The sequence below is a fragment of the Mustela erminea genome, chromosome 4 (assembly GCF_009829155.1).
Source record: "Mustela erminea isolate mMusErm1 chromosome 4, mMusErm1.Pri, whole genome shotgun sequence".
Lineage (NCBI taxonomy): Eukaryota > Metazoa > Chordata > Mammalia > Carnivora > Mustelidae > Mustela > Mustela erminea.
This window is the reverse complement of record NC_045617.1, coordinates 146,220,283-146,229,938: the sequence shown is the minus strand read 5'-3', so window position 1 is coordinate 146,229,938 and position 9,656 is coordinate 146,220,283.

Sequence of the window (9,656 nt, the reverse complement as noted above, 5' to 3'; positions counted from 1 at the left end):
AAGTCTTTCTTTGGGTAAAGTTAAACAAAGTTGGCTTTCCCATGATCCGAAATACAGATTGACAATGCTCAGTGACCTCATCAGACTCGTCAGACTATAAGATCACAGACTTAAACCAGGGGTTCATCTCTGGCTTAACATTGAAACGACCCATGAATCTTAAAAACAAACAAACAAAAATTTGTGTCTGCCCATCCCCCACCCACTCCAAACATATACCAGAATAGATTCTGATATATTTCTTCTGGCATATGTAGTGGGTACAGTATATAGGATTCTGTGTGATTTAAAAATGCCTTCAGGCTTGAGAACTGAGTTTTCCATCATAGTACTAAGTTCAGTATTATTCTGAAGCAACTGTATTGGAAAAAACAAAACAAAACAAAACTCGATAAAAGAATACAAAAACTTGTATTTATTTTTTACTCTAAGAAGAGTTTTTTACTCTAAGAAAACCATGATATGTTAGTTAGCTGCTTCCCCCACAAAAAAAAAAAGAAAAAAAAAAGACCGTGGAAATTTGGTTTAATTCAATAAACATTTTCAGATGCCATAGAGGATACAAAAACCCGTAAGATTCTCTTTCTCTAAGGAAGGTACAATCTAGTAGAGTAATAATGTGTGCAAACATAACCACATTTCTTTTTTTTTTTTTTAAAGATTTTATTTATTTATTTGAGAGAGAGACAGTGAGAGAGAGCATGAGCGAGGAGAAGGTCAGAGGGAGAAGCAGACTCCCCATGGAGCTGCGAGCCCGATGCGGGACTCGATCCCGGGACTCCGGGATCATGACCTGAGCCGAAGGCAGTCGTCCAACCAACTGAGCCACCCAGGCGTCCCCATAACCACATTTCTGTATGAATATTGTGAAGCCCATCACTAATCGTGCTATGAATTATAAGATGGACAACTACCTTGTTCTGAAGAGAAGGAATCGAATGTGCAGCAGGTTAGGGTATTCAAAAGAATGGTGTATTAGGAAGAGACAGGTGGACCAGGATGCCTAGAGCAGAGGGATCAAGGAAGTGACTGGCCGGCACGAGACTGGAAGGGGGCAACACCTGACCCGCCAAATGTTCTCTGTTAGCTTCCATCTCTTATTTATCTACAAAACTCAAGGATTTCGTTCTCATCCTTTCGTTGGGTCTCATCTTCGTTCTCTTTCTTGATTGATTATGATTAGGTTACGAATAATGACAATAATGGCAGTAGCTTGTATTTTGGATCTTCCTAAATGCCAGTCACTAGTCTGACTTGAATATTGAATATTCTGATCGAATCCTTATAGCAACCCTAAAAATCATGTAATATCATTGTTTTCGTTTTACGTCTGAGGAACCAGAGGCCCAAGGGCACAAGAAGTAGCTCGAAGCGTTAGCGGCTCCGGAAATGGGCTGTGGTGCCTCCGCAATCAGGCCAAATGACCTTGGCAAATGGAGAACTTTAGAGGGTGGGGAAGTGGCCGTAGACCTCAGTCTTGCCTTTAGGAGGCAGGACCTTCCACCTTTCAGGTTTCTTGCTTCCCCTTGCATCTGACTTACTAGATCACCGTGGGAATCAAAACATAGAGCTGGAGGGTTTCTGGCTTTCATACATCATGAATCAGTTTTGTCACTGACATTTAATTTTAGAGTAGATCTCTTTGTGTTGTGCCTTTGTATGGCATTGAAAGGAAGAGTAAATTTTACCTTTGATGAGTGGCAGTTAAAAAGAAGAGAAAAATTTGGAAGTGTGTTGCCTCAGGTTACATGTGAAAGAATGTTTGAGAAATGATTATTGGTTTTGAGGAGGAAAGCATTTGTGGGAAGGATACCAGCCACCTAACTCATGAGCTAGGGCACAGCTTTCTAAACCACAGAGCCCCAGGGCTGATTCCCAGCCCCAGGGCTGATTCCAAGCTCTTCAACCACTGACCAACTTCTGAGGCTCACTGTCTCTGTGGTTTTCATCTCTAAAATGGGGACACAATGGACTACATTGACGCTATTCCAGTCATTCTGCCAGGCCACCATGGACACCTCCCTGCATAGATCAAGGAATTGGGACAGCTCTTATTTCATTGGCAGATTTTGAGGTAAGGAAAGAACTGGTATCTTGGTGTTTTAACTCACACCTCTCTCTCTATATATATCTCTATATATGCCTAAGGGGATGGAGAAAGTTGTCTTCAAGTTTATGAAAGAGAGGAATCCCCAAATGCTTTCTCTCCTCTTTGTGAGTGTTAAAAAACAGGAATGTAGAAGGAAAAAAAAAACCCAAAAACCCTTCTTTTCTTTCCACCCCCTTGAACTCTTAGTGAAGGCTCTAGACACTTTTCCTAATGCTTGACAAATTGATTCCTCCAGACTGCAAATCAGCTGGTTCTGGTTTGCAGTGCATACCCTCTGTGGATTACAATCCTAGAGGAATTCTAGAAAGAAAGACTGTTCGCTTTTCTTTAAAAAAAAAAAAAAAAAGGCATTTGACAAATGCCCTGGAAATACCCATGAAACTGCCATAACCTTGGACCTCTGGCGGATTAGCTCCAAAAGCCCTCAAGAATGAATGTGGCGTTCAGATTTCCTGATAACGAGAACTCGGGTGTGGAAAATTTTTGCAAAAGAGAGATGGGTCATAGGAAATGACCCTTTAGATTGAGCTGGTTTGTGACTGCCTTGTGTTTTTATAGTACTCCACAGTTTACAAAAGGCCTACCTTTACATGACCACCCCTCCCCAGATTCTGGAGTCTGACCCAGGGAGTTATTGGTACTTCTTTTCAAATGAAGAAAGAACCACTGAGAAAGGCTAACAGGTCCTTTTGAAGGGACTCAGCCATTATCTGTCTGAAGGAGCTTTACAAGAATCTCCCCTATGTTATAAAAACTCTTGTTTGTTTAGAGCTTTACAGATTACAAGTCAAAATAAAACCAAATGCGCTTACTTTGCTAGGATTTGTGGGCGATACTAGAAATGAGAAGCAGGTTAATTTGCCTTTAATCAATTTATCGAAAGTCAGCTTCCCAAATGATCCAGTTGCTGATTTTTAGCAAATATATAAATTGTGCTTCTTACATAAATGCTTTAAAAGGCAGGAAATCCAAATATAAAATCCATTTTTTAAACAATAACCAACATGCTGTTTGTAAGCTGTAGGAGAAATCAAAGGATTGTAAAGGGATGTGAACATATGGGTGTAATGAATGCCATAAAAAATAAAAATTTCTGGGGCACCTGGGTGGCTCACTGGGTTAAAGCCTCTGCCTTCGGCTCAGGTCATGATTCCAGGGTCCTGGGATCGAGCCCCACATCGACCTCTCTGCTCAGCAGGGAGCCTGCTTCCCTCTCTCTCTCTCTCTCTCTGCCTGCCTCTCTGCCTGCTTGTGATCTCTGTCTGTCAAATAAATAAATAAATAAAATCTTAAAAAAATAAAAAAATAAAAATTTCTGGGGCACGTGGGTGGCTCAGTCGATTAAGTGACTGACCGTTGATTTCAGCTCAGGTCGTGAGATGGAGCCCTGGGATGGGCTCCGTGCTCAGTGCAGAATCTGCTTATCATTCTCCCTCCCCCTTTGCCCCCTTGCCTGCTCTCTCTCTCAAATACATAAATAAGTAAAAAATGAAATGGATAAAAAAATGAAAAATAAAAGTTTCTGACATCTAATGCTATTTCTTCCCCACCCGCTAATCAGCATTTATAGGGAATAGGAATTTTGGAGCTATGTCTAGCAAATTAAAACCTAATATAATTCTAGAACACATAATTTATATTCACAAATATCTGAGAAAAAAATCAGAAGTTTTACTTACATGTAATATAAAATTAAAATTGCAGGAGATTAGCCCAGGACTCTGGGAATACAATACACATTTAGTTTCTTCTTTCAGAGCCTGACAGTCTACTGGGAAAAGTGGATCTTACTCAAAGTCTCACCCATGAATGTAAAAGCATAATGGGGGGGGGGGGGGAAAGGAAGTAACAATAACATCCAGAGAAAAGGGATCCAGGCAGATTTCCCTGCATTAGGGTCAGATGTGACGGATGTTCACATCAAATTAAAAGTTAATTTGGGAAATCTGGAGATACATCCATAGCGTAAATTTTAATTACTTCTTAATCCTTTACACTAGCAGGGTCTGGGAACTTCTCGGCCAATTTATTTGTATTTCTAATGAATGTGGTTCTTTCTGCGGTGGACAATACCACATGCCTTTCTGTTTCTTTCTCCCCAGTAAGTGCAAATGTAAATCCACTAATGATACTGTTAGAAATTCTCTGCGTCTCCACTGACATGTTTTTCAGAGGTTTGCACTGACTTCCTTAGCTGGGCTTCCATTAATATAAAAGGGCAGATTGAACCCATCCAATTTGGCTGAATTCAATTCCAAGGTTTGATGATAACCAGCTTGGCTGTCACTTTCTTTAAACCATACCCAAGTTTTGTAGCTTTCCTGTATTCATGCCTCCAACTTACAGAATAAGGTCAAATGTTGTCTTCCTTCCAGATTTATAAAAATAATGGCATATCAATACATAAGTGATTAGAGAAAAACGAAGAAAATAAGGCTTTGTACAAATGGTGATAGCTGTTTTACCAATGAGAAATTTTATCTATAATATCCAAATCCACAAGTTCTTGTACTCATGAAAAGAACCGAATGTCTTTTTAGATTTAACTTTGGGAAAATGAATTTTCTTTTATTTCCCTGAGTTCCAGGAACCCAAAACAAACAAGAATAATCGCACCTCAATCAAGTACATTATTAAATTGCTCCATTTGGCAGATTCGCTAGTTCCCGGCAGATTCGCTAGTTCCCTTTTTATCGCACCTCAATCAAGTACATTATTAAATCGCTCCATTTGGCAGATTCGCTAGTTCCCTTTTTATCCTTTTCCTGAAGCTAAGTTGTCTTTAAAATAATCATCCTTTCATTGGCAAGATTAATGTTCACTGAAATTTGCATGCTTTATAGGCCCGCAGCATATGTAAAATACATTTTTCTCAACAAGATGTTCGTACAATAACAAAATATACTGTTGTGTTAAAATATGTTACATAATTTTGTAAAATTCCTTTTTTAAATTTTTGCTGCAGTCATCTAGTCTTCAAATTTATAAATGTTTCTTTAAATGAGAGGATAGCTTCTTCATAATTAGGAGGTTTAAATTTTAAATTCTAAGCAATACTATCAACGTGTGATATACTTCCCGAGTCCTGCCTCATCTTATTTGAAATATTGCCTCAAATTCTTTTTTTTTTTTAAAGATTTTATTTATTTATTTGACAGAGAGAGATCACAAGGAGGCAGAGAGGCAGGCAGAGAGAGAGGAGGAAGCAGCTCCCTGCTGAGCAGAGAGCCCGATGCGGGACTCGATCCCAGGACCCTGCGATCATGACCTGAGCCGAAGGCAGAGGCTCAACCCACTGAGCCACCCAGGCGCCCTGCCTCGAATTCTTTATGCAGTTAAATAAAGACTATTAGTAGCGCCACAACCGGAATGCCCAAAATTTCTTGCAAGCGGTAGTCAACAATTGTTCATTATGGGAGAGAGGTAGCATGTAGTATAAGAGAGACCAGTTTTATAAATGCAGACATTTTAGGTATAAGGAAAGAGATCAATGTGAATGCCGAGAGACTGATTAAAATAGAAAGGACGACATATAGTGAATAATACTGCAATATTCTTACTACTCTTGGAATCATTTAACAAAAGCGTTCCATAAAAATTCCACCACAGAATCAAGATGCTAATGTTATACCTCATTTATTGCCAGCATATTCAGTGACATTTTAAAATGTACATCTGTCAGCCAGAGATATAAATGAATGAGGTGAACCATACAATTTACCCTCAGGAAGTTCCATTAGAGCCCCCAAAGTATAATATTTATGAGGTCAGAACCAATTAATCAGATAGCTGTATTTGCTTTTCAGCTCAGCAGGCTCTCTGCTCCACCAAACTGTTGCATTTGAAAATCTTTCATATTTGGCAAAAGAGTGGGTTTGTACGTGCTACATAAAAGCTATTTTGTAAATCAATTACTGTAGTAACACAGAGCGTATTCAGTAGTAATTCACCGTCTAAGTGGAGAGAATGCAAAATATGCTCTTATCAGAAATGTTTTATCTCGGCAGGAGTCCTAAATATTCTTCATGAGTTATGATGGTCTTACCAATCCCACAGTTTACAGAATCAGAGGCAATTATGCAAGAAATACAGGTTTGTGCTTACAGTGCACGGTAATTCAAACTTTGGGTGCGGTGAAATCCTAGGAGGTGGCAGAAGCAGGGCTCCTACTGCTGTCAGAAACAATCTGGGCAGAAATGGGCAAGACCATAAGAATTTCACAGCAGAAATGGCTACTTTTTGGAGAAAGAAGGGCACGTGTAGTTAGCCTCCGAGAATACAGCAAGTGACAGTTGCAGTGTTATTCACGGGGACCCGCTAGCTTCTCTAGCTGGAAAGCAGGTCTCAGAGCAATTTTAGAAATGATGATGCATTCGAGGAATTCTGATGGTAAAACTTTAAGAGCTCTTTTTTATTTTTCTTATTTTTTTTATTTTTTTTTTTTTTTGCAGTAGAGAAGAGAGAACAGAGACCATGAGGACTGGTACTCTCTTACAAATAAAAACCCTGGCGATGATTCTTTTCCATGATTCGACAACCTGAATAAGCATTAGAAATTGTGGGAAAAGGTTATAGATTTTAATATAGAAATTGAGTCAAGAGACAATGGACTAATTTTATCAAGTCCATAAATTTACATTAAGTCCCTGTTATTTGCCCTAAATATTGTGCGCATGGATGCGGAGGTGTGTCTGTGCCTGGGGTTGGTGCTGGGGTTCAGTGGGTCAGCGAGCCAGCGGAGGTGAAGCCCTACAAAAGGCAATGAATGACTTCTGCTGGTACAACCCAGGGAAGCTGGGCTGCTTTCTAATCTACTCAGCGTGGCATTGCATTCAAACCCAGCAAAATGAAACCAGCCCAACCCAAGTGACCTCTTAAGACAGCAAAATCACAATATTTCTACCTCATCTCTTTTCTGAAACAAGCTAAGGAATACTAAAAAATTAATAAATAAAATACGATTAAATAAATAAATAAATCACGGAGAGGGGGGTAAAAAATTGCAAACAGTCCTCCTTCAATAAAACTAGGAATCCCTGAGCTGTAATTGCCACTGTAGAATGGAAGGTTCACTTGTTGGGTTTACTAGCGGTGTAGCCCCAGAACCCACAAGGTGGTCGGGAAACGTCTGTCAAATATACGGACTATACTTTTGCGTGGCCTTTTAACCTAATTGCATTCAACGAAGTAGGAGGAAAATCCTTTTTTGTATTCTTTTGTTTTTTCATCTTCAAACTCTATCTCTTGGTCTCCACTTTCTGGAGGAAAAGAGGGACAAATCCAAAACGCAGAGAGAAACCATCAATCATAATTTTAAGAGTCCAGGGGCTTGTGTCCTGACAATGTAAGCGTGTCTATGGGAATGTTAGAAGGGTCATTCAGATTACACCCAATTTTTGCTTGGGAGGCTAACTGTAACACCGAACACCATTTAAACAGAGAGACCACTCGAGGATACACTCAGGGTGGACACATGCCTAAACACGCAGCAAACAGGTTTCCCCAAAACTCAGTGGCAGGAGTCCGAAGTCCTTAATACTTCACCTTTTACTCAAAGTGGCAAGGCTTAGAGGCTTCGAGTGCCTCCTGAAGCACGGGGAGCCTTCCTACAAACAGACCTTGTTAGGAGCAGTTTTGCTGAATGAGAGGAAGACATGCTGTCCCGCGCAAAAGAGGGCTCTCAACAGTGCAGAGAGGAAAGATCACAGGAGAAGATCCGCTTTGCTCTGTGAAAAGCACGTGTCAGAAAACATTCCTGAAGGGAAACACTTCCTTTCTGCCTCATCTCATAACTTGGACCCATTTCCTCATCGAGGGGATGCTTGGGTCCCCGTACCTCTGTTTTGAAATGTATGTGACAAATTGCTTCCCTTACAGTAATATATTCTGGCCTGGAGGTGCTACGATTCTTCTGAGTAGATTGAAGTTAACTTGGTTTAAAATTTAATTAGCTTTCAGCGATGTCGGTGTTTACCGAAGAGGGAGCGTCACATTTCTTTATCGGGTGCTATAATTCAGAATGTGTGGGTATCTCTCCTGGTAAATTAGGTTCTGTTTTCAGGAATCTTAAAGAAAAGTTTCTGTGGGTATCAAAAACACATGAAATTACTTGTAATGAAAATGGTAAATATCTACATAAAGAGTGAATATGGAATTGTAGACAGACTATCATCAATCACCGAAATGCCAATGACAAAGTCATAAAAGAGTAAAGGGAGGGAGAGACCGTAGAGCTTTAAGGGGACAGCTCTCAGGGCTGGTATTGTACTATATTGCACACATGCTTGCTTTTATTAAGTGAATAGTTGGTAACTTGCTTTCAAGTTATCTAGGGTAGGCTGTCAGTTCCAGACAGAATCACCCTGACCTGTACACTGTGGACTCAACTCCAGGATGCACTGGCTGAGAGTCAATGAGGAAGGTGGGGAAGTGTGTACTTTTTAACGAGAAGGGGACTTGGTGTGACACAGTATATAGAGTGCGTGTTCAGAATGGTGGTCAGGGGCACCTGGGTGGCTCAGTGGGTTAAGCCTCTGCCTTCAGCTCAGGTCATGATCTCAGAGTCCTCAGATCGAGCCCCATGTTGGGCTCTCTGCTCAGCGGGGAGTCTGCTTCTCCCTCTGCCTCTGCTCTCTCTCTCTCAAATCAATAAATAAAATCTTTAAAAGAATTTAAGAATAATTAATTTAAAATTATAATAATTACAAATAATCACTTATTTAATAATTATAAATTATAAATATTTATAAATTATATATATAAATTACGAATCATTTATAATATAATTATAAATAATTATATTATTTATTTTTTCCATATGGAAGAAAGGTTATATTATTTATAATATAATTATTTATAATGTAATTATAAATAATTATTTATTTTTTTCTTCCATATGGAAGAAAGGTTATATTATTTATAATTATAAATAATAATTAATTAAAAATTAAGAATAAATTAAGACAAAGCAGGGAAAGAAGAGGTAGTCCAAACAAAAACAAAAACAAAAAGACCAAAACCCAGAAAAATTGGATTATTAAGCTTATATATTAGAGCAAGTTAAATAAAGAAGCAAACTAAAGATAGAGGTAATTTGAACATGTCAGTGTAAACTCATAACCTAGAGGAAATCTTTCCCCCCGTCATTTTTTGGGGTTACTCTGTCTACTGCAAGTACCCAGTGGAAATGAGTTTCATGCCACTCTAGACACCCCCAGTTTTTGAGCACTCGTATCATTTACTAAGGCAACCAGAACTCCAGGGAGAAGAACTAATGCCATATCTTAAGGTCTAATAAGTAAATACGACCTTGAATTATCCTCTGGCAAGAAAGCAAAGATATTTTCCGAGATGTTTGGGGTTGTGTTGGATAAAGGGTCCCACAGTAAAAGCAGCCTGTGCGTGTCCAAGCTGTTGGAATTTGAGCGTCAGAAACAAAATTATAGCCAGTTGGAATGGAGGAGGATGTTCAAGGGGCTGTGTGTCCGTGATTACACTAAAAGAGGGAAACAAACCCCAAATGCTGAAAAGTGTCTGTAATATACTT